Below are 7,269 nucleotides of genomic sequence, written 5' to 3' on the forward strand. Positions count from 1 at the left end.
CAGAGAGCAGGAAAGCAACTAGGAAAGCTGGATATAGCTGAGGACCCACTTGGGGTTGCTAATAATGAGTTTATGGGGATACTAACATGTCCTATTTTTAATTTTCTCCATCTGTGTTCCATTGGCGACAGGCAAGGAGAAAGTGGACAGATAGAAATATCCAGGAAAGTATGCCTATAGCATATGCACCAAAACATCAGTTGTTATATGAGTTTATTCCCCTCAGGGTATATATAAATTGATGATTCTAAAGTAGTTCGTTTATTCCCCTCAGAGTATATATAAATTGATGATTCTAAAGTAGTTCGGTCTCAAATGAATCCTTGTGAGCCTTGCCCCAAACACAATACATTCTTTGTGTTATCATGCTAGTCTTAAACAGCTTTGCACTTCCTAATTGCTGTCTTCAAATAAATAATAGTGAGAACTGAGGACCTATAAGCCAGATAAAGAAAGACAAAAATTGTATTGTTCCACTTTCATTAGGTACCTAGAATAGGCAAATCCATAGAGAAAGGAAGTAGAATAGATGTTACCGGGGCTGGAAGGAGGAGGAAATGGTATGTTATTATTTAAAGGATACAGAGTTTCAGTCTGGGATGGTGAAAAAGTTCCAGAAATGGATAGTGGTGATGATCATACAACATTGTGAATGTACTTAATGCCACTAAATTGTACACTTAAAATGATTAAAGTGGTAAATTTTATTTTATGTACAGTTTTCCACAATAAAATGTTTTTTTAAAGAGTAAGAAGCTTCTGCTTTAGGCTATATCTCAAAGGATGACTAGGAAACAGGACTGAAGGGGCAGCAAAAGGGTAGAGTTGTAGTTAATGAGCTCATGTGAAACCAAAATGTTTAGTTCACTGTTAGGAGAGCTGAGAAAGTATAAGTCAGGCAAAGTCGGATCACAAAGAAATTTATAAGCCATGGACTTTATGTTGGCAGTATCTTACAGGAAGATGGTGAGGTATCTTAAGGGAATAACATAGTGAGATCTGCAGTTTCTAACTGTGGAGAACAAAAGCAAGAATGGAGGTAAAGAAATCAGTTTAAGCATGAATGAGGCCCAAACTAAAGAAGTTTTTAAAATAAGGAGGAAGGAAGAGATACAAGGAATATTCAGGAGATAAAATCAACAGGATGGGATATAAATTGTACATGAGAGAGAGGAGTCAAAGATACTGATACTCAGTTCAAACAATTTGGGTCCACTGAGTTGGAGACCACGAGAACAGAGAGGATATGGGGAGAAAGGTGAATGAATGCAATTCAGTCTCATTAAGTACTTTTAGTATCTTGTTCTTTTAGAAATGATCTTTCTAAGTCATGTAAGACTAGTTCTGGAAAGATACATAAGAATCTAAAGAGGAGAAAAGGGTAAATGAGAAGACAGAAGTGGGTAGGAGAATTATGTTTTTACAGTATACTCTTTTTGAATCTTTTGATTTTAGTGAAAAACACGTTACATATTTAAATATTTTAAAGGTTTTTTTAAGTTATATAAAAAATCAACTTTAAAAACTGCCATAAGAATAATGAGAAGAAATCTGCTAATAGCCGTATGTTTGGTGAACGTTAATCATTTCATTCAGAGAGACTGAGAGGAAAAAAAGATCCATTAATTACAATTCCTGGTTGCCTTATTTAGTTGTTTAATTAAGTAACTGTTAGTTCTATAAATATTTTTTGAGTATGATTTCCAAATACTTGATCAATACAAAATAAAAATTTCCTTAAAGCTTTCTACCTTCATTTTCCAAATTGTGGAATTGTGGTCGCGCGGGCGACCTAGGAACAACGTATACACACTTTAAAATCAACCTTGAACTTGATGCCTTGTTATGGCTTAAAGTGTCCTCCAAAAAGACAGGTTGAAGTCCTAATCCCTCAGAGTAAGACCTTAGCTGGGAATTAGCTAAAGATGCCTATCTGGAGTAGGGTGGGCCCTTAATCTGATTACAACTAGTATCCTTGTAAGAAGAGTGAAATTTGTACAGAGGGAAGGTGGCCATGAGAAGATGAAGGCAGAGATTGGAATTATGCTGCCACACACCAAGGAATGCCTGGGGCTACCAGGAGCTGAAGGCGCAAGAAACGATTCTCCCCTAGAGGCTTCAGAGGGAGCACGGCCCTGCCAACACCTTGATTTCAGACTTCTAGCCTCCAGAACTGTGAAAGAATACATTTCTATTATTTTAAGCCATCTAGTTTGTGATACTTGTTATGGCAGCCCTAGGAAACTAGTACACCTAGCTAATAATACCAATAGTAAATGTTTATCCCACTCTTGCCTTCTTTAGTGCCTCCGTTTTAACACAACAGCAAGACCCACTTTATAAAAGGTATCTTTATGACAGAATATATGAACATTATAGTCAGGAAGATTCTGTTTTAGCATTAAAAAGTTGTCTCATGTTTTATGCTAGAGTATATCTAATTCACGTTTTTCCTGCTTATTTACATAAAAATACATAAGAACCAAATCTAGAAAATGGAAACTTCATAGGAAGAGAGGCTTGAGTGTTAAATTTCTGAAAGATTACCCAGAAAATAAAGACACATTTGAACAAGTATTAAGGAATAATTAGTAAATACCTAGTGAACAAAACACCTATTTTTTTTATAACTTCCAAGTAGCTTTAATAGCCTAGGATCTACATCCAATTAAAGTCCCTGATTCTGTTAGTCAAGATTACAAAAATAAACTGAAGAAAAGAAGACAATCACATTTTATACCTTTAGACCATTTGTTAGAGAATACAAGAAAATGTTAAAAACAGACAACTCCCCTACAAGAACTAGTTGGTACCAGAATCACATAGATACCCTCTTTGTATTAGGAAAACTAAAGATAAATCAGAAACAGGAAATATAAAACACCACCAAATTAAACTTGTGATACTAAACAACCACCAAAACTAAATAGAATGATTAGGATACAAAGTTTAGATGCACACTGGATGAAGAAATGTTAGCAGAGACTGCTGGTGCCCTGCCCCTATGCCCTTTGCCCTCACAGATCGGTACATGCTGAATGGCTTCTTACTGTAAGCATCTGCAACTGCCTAAGCGCCATGCTCAGACCACACAGGCATCAGGCGCTAGGCAGGTAGTTAACACTCCGAGGAACAGCCCACAATCAATGACTGATAGAAATTAGGTAATAATTAATTACCCCAGCTTCCTCATCCTTCCAGTAGAAAAACTACAAGACACTTTCTACACTGTTTTCTAGAGATCCCTGGAAGGGCTGATCCCCTTCTGCTCAGGGTTTTCCGCCTGCTCATATACATAACTTTGTATTGGTTTCCTTCCCTTCCTGGTCTTAATTCCCCACTCCCTGATGTGTGCCTCCTGAGTTAACTCCCAAGAAAACTACCTGCACTCCAATTCTTGCTTCAAGGTCTACTTCTGAGGAAACACAACCAAAATTTAGATTAAAAGGCAGAGTTTGAGATATGACTCAAAATGGCTTTGTAACTCAAACTGCCACAGTGTTAAGAAAACACATAAGGAGCTTCTTCTTAATCTTCATAAATTACACTGCCTATCCAAATTTTCACGTTAGTGAAGATGAAATTGATCCTAAAGCCTATGACTTCTCATGTGTGCATCTATTCCAGCTTCACATCTCCTACCACATTCCTTTTCCAATCTTGGATAGAAACTTCAAAACCCTTTCTCTAGTGCAAAGCTAAAATTATAGTTTGATGAATATAGGTCAGAAACAGCTAAGGACAATATATATGCATTTACCTCTTTATTTGGAGGCCACCTAAAGGAAATAATTTCCTTAGACCTTTTTTTTCTTAAAAAAATTAATAATACATTGCAATGAAAAAAAGTCAAGTAACAGAGAGGTATAGAGGGTAAATAGTCAAAGTGCCTACCCCAATCACTCACTCTCTCACAGCCACTAGTCCCTTTCCAAACACTTTACCGTTAAAAACCTTTTTTAGTTTCCAAATGTTTACTGTTAAAACATAACTATTGAGCATATTTCCATACCTCTTTTGATGCACTTATAAAAGTACAGCTATCATTTTTTACGTAAACCGGATTATACTATAAATGTTGTTGTTTGTAACTTACTTTTTTTAAGGCAAGAGTAGTTATAATGTAAAAATATTCACTAATAAATAAACTAATTAAAATAACTCATCCTAAAATGTCTTTCCCTGCTTAACATTGGTCTTTATCCCCATGAACTGTCAGATTGTTATATTATGATATCAAGCAACCTGTTGGTAAAATTGTATCGAGGAGACCTCCATTTTCACTACTAATGAACTAAGTGATTCAGAGTAACTGTGCCTATAAAGACAACAATAAAGCAGGCCTAAATAGAGAAAAATATTATCTTCTTAATAGTACCAAGGACCTAAAAAGGTAGTGAGGCATTACTAGACCAAGAAAAGGGTAGGGGAAGGCCTAAGACTCTTCTATCCTGGGGTGGAGGGTAGAGGGCTGGTGGCTGCTCTAAAGCAGTGATCCTCAAACTTTGTGTAGCGTGCACCCATTTATGATAAAAACCCTGCAGAAAGTAGGCACAGAGGGAACTTTCCTCAACATAATAAAGGCCATATATGACAAGCCCACAGCCAACATCATCCTCAATGGTGAAAAACTGAAAGCATTTCCACTAAGATCAGGAAAAAGACAAGGTTGCCCACTCTCACCACTCTTATTCAACATAGTTTTGGAAGTTTTAGCCACAGCAATCAGAGAAGAAAAGGAAATAAAAGGAATCCAAATCGGAAAAGAAGAAGTAAAGCTGTCACTGTTTGCAGATGACATGATACTATACATAGAGAATCCTAAAGATGCTACCAGAAAACTACTAGAGCTAATCAATGAATTTGGTAAAGTAGCAGGATACAAAATTAATGCACAGAAATCTCTGGCATTCCTATACACTAAGGATGAAAAATCTGAAAGTGAAATCAAGAAAACACTCCCATTTACCATTGCAACAAAAAGAATAAAATATCTAGGAATAAACCTACCTAAGGAGACAAAAGACCTGTATGCAGAAAATTATAAGACACTGATGAAAGAAATTAAAGATGATACAAACAGATGGAGAGATATACCATGTTCTTGGATTGGAAGAATCAACATTGTGAAAATGACTCTACTACCCAAAGCAATCTATAGATTCAATGCAATCCCTATCAAACTACCACTGGCATTTTTCACAGAACTAGAACAAAAAATTTCACAATTTGTATGGAAACACAAAAGACCCCGAATAGCCAAAGCAATCTTGAGAACAAAAAATGGAGCTGGAGGAATCAGGCTGCCTGACTTCAGACTATACTACAAAGCTACAGTAATCAAGACAGTATGGTACTGGCACAAAAACAGAAAGATAGATCAATGGAATAGGATAGAAAGCCCAGAGATAAACCCATGCACATATGGTCACCTTATCTTTGATAAAGGTGGCAGGAATGTACAGTGGAGAAAGGACAGCCTCTTCAATAAGTGGTGCTGGGAAAACTGGACAGGTACATGTAAAAGTATGAGATTAGATCACTCCCTAACACCATACACAAAAATAAGCTCAAAATGGATTAAAGACCTAAATGTAAGGCCAGAAACTATCAAACTCTTAGAGGAAAACATAGGCAGAACACTCTATGACATAAATCACAGCAAGATCCTTCTTGACCCATCTCCTAGAGTAATGGAGATAAAAACAAAAATAAACAAATGGGACCTAATGAAACTTCAAAGCTTTTGCACAGCAAAGGAAACCATAAAAATAAACAAGACCAAAAGACAACCCTCAGAATGGGAGAAAATATTTGCACATGAAGCAACTGGATTAATCTCCAAAATTTATAAGCAGCTCATGCAGCTTAATAACCAAAAAACAAACAACCCATTCCAAAAATGGGCAGAAGACCTAAATAGACATTTCTCCAAAGAAGATATACAGACTGCCAACAAACACATGAAAGAATGCTCAACATCATTAATCATTAGAGAAATGCAACTCAAAACTACAATGAGATATCATCTCACACCAGTCAGAATGGCCATCATCAAAAAATCTAGAAACAATAAATGCTGGAGAGGGTGTGGAGAAAAGGGAACACTCTTGCACTGCTAGTGGGAATGTGAATTGGTTCAGCCACTATGGAGAACAGTATGGAGGTTCCTTAAAAAACCATAAATAGAACTACCGTATGACCCAGCAATCCCACTACTGGGCATATACCCTGAGAAAACCAAAATTCAAAAAGAGTCATGTACCAAAATGTTCATTGCAGCTCTATTTACAATAGCCCAGAGATGGAAACAACCTAAGTGTCCATCGACAGATGAATGGATAAAGGAGATGTGGTACATATATACAATGGAATATAACTCAGCCATAAAAAGAAACGAAACTGAGCTATTTGTAATGAGGTGGATAGATCTAGAGTCTGTCATACAGAGTGAAGTAAGTCAGAAAGAGAAGGACAAATACCGTATGCTAACACATATATATGGAATTTAAGAAAAAAAAATGTTATGAAGAACCTAGGGGTAAAACAGGAATAAAGACAGAGACCTACTGGAGAACAGACTTGAGGATATGGGGAGGGGGAAGGGTGAGGTGTGTTAGGGCGAGAGAGAGACATGGACATATATATACTAACAAACGTAAGGTAGATAGCCAGTGGGAAGCAGCCGCATGGCACAGGGAAACCGGCTCGGTTCTTTGTGGCTGTCTGGAGGGGTGGGATAGGGAGGGTGGGAGGGAGGGAGACGCAAGAGGGCAGAGATATGGGAACATACATATATGTATAACTGATTCACTTTGTTATAAAGCAGAAACTAACACACCATTGTAAAGCAATTATACCCCAATAAAGATGTTAAAAAAAACAAAACAAACAAACAAAAAAACACGTCCCCAGAGATTCTGATTTAGTAGATCTGTAGCTTGCATTTCTAAGAAGCTCCCAGATGATGGTGATGCTGCTGGTGCGAGGACCACACTTTAATTGTGCCTGATCTAGACTAGAGACTGGGACAGCAGGGGATGAGGTAAGTATAAAAATGATGTAAGGAACACACATAAGACCATAGAATCCATGGGATATTAACCCCTCATTCCATCTTCCCTTCTCACCTTCACCTCAGCAGGTTTGGGATCCCACTGCCGCTCTTGGCCACTATTACCTAGACTCATCTGCCGATCCTCAGGAAAGAGCTAAGACGCCAAAGCTCTTTGATTTATGACAGAGGAGGCACCTCACTGGAGTAGGGAA

The 7,269-nt window shown here is 37.4% G+C and overlaps 1 protein-coding gene across 2 annotated transcripts in view; it reads right to left on the reverse strand.

Moving 5' to 3' along the window:
- Nucleotides 1-7,269, reverse strand: part of OLA1 (Obg like ATPase 1) — a 175,166-nt gene that overhangs the window by 56,610 nt on the left and 111,287 nt on the right. The gene's annotated exons all lie outside the window — the stretch shown is intronic.

The sequence above is a fragment of the Lipotes vexillifer genome, unplaced genomic scaffold (assembly GCF_000442215.2).
Source record: "Lipotes vexillifer unplaced genomic scaffold, Lipotes_vexillifer_v1.1 scaffold645, whole genome shotgun sequence".
In the NCBI taxonomy this organism is placed as follows: Eukaryota; Metazoa; Chordata; class Mammalia; order Artiodactyla; family Lipotidae; genus Lipotes; species Lipotes vexillifer.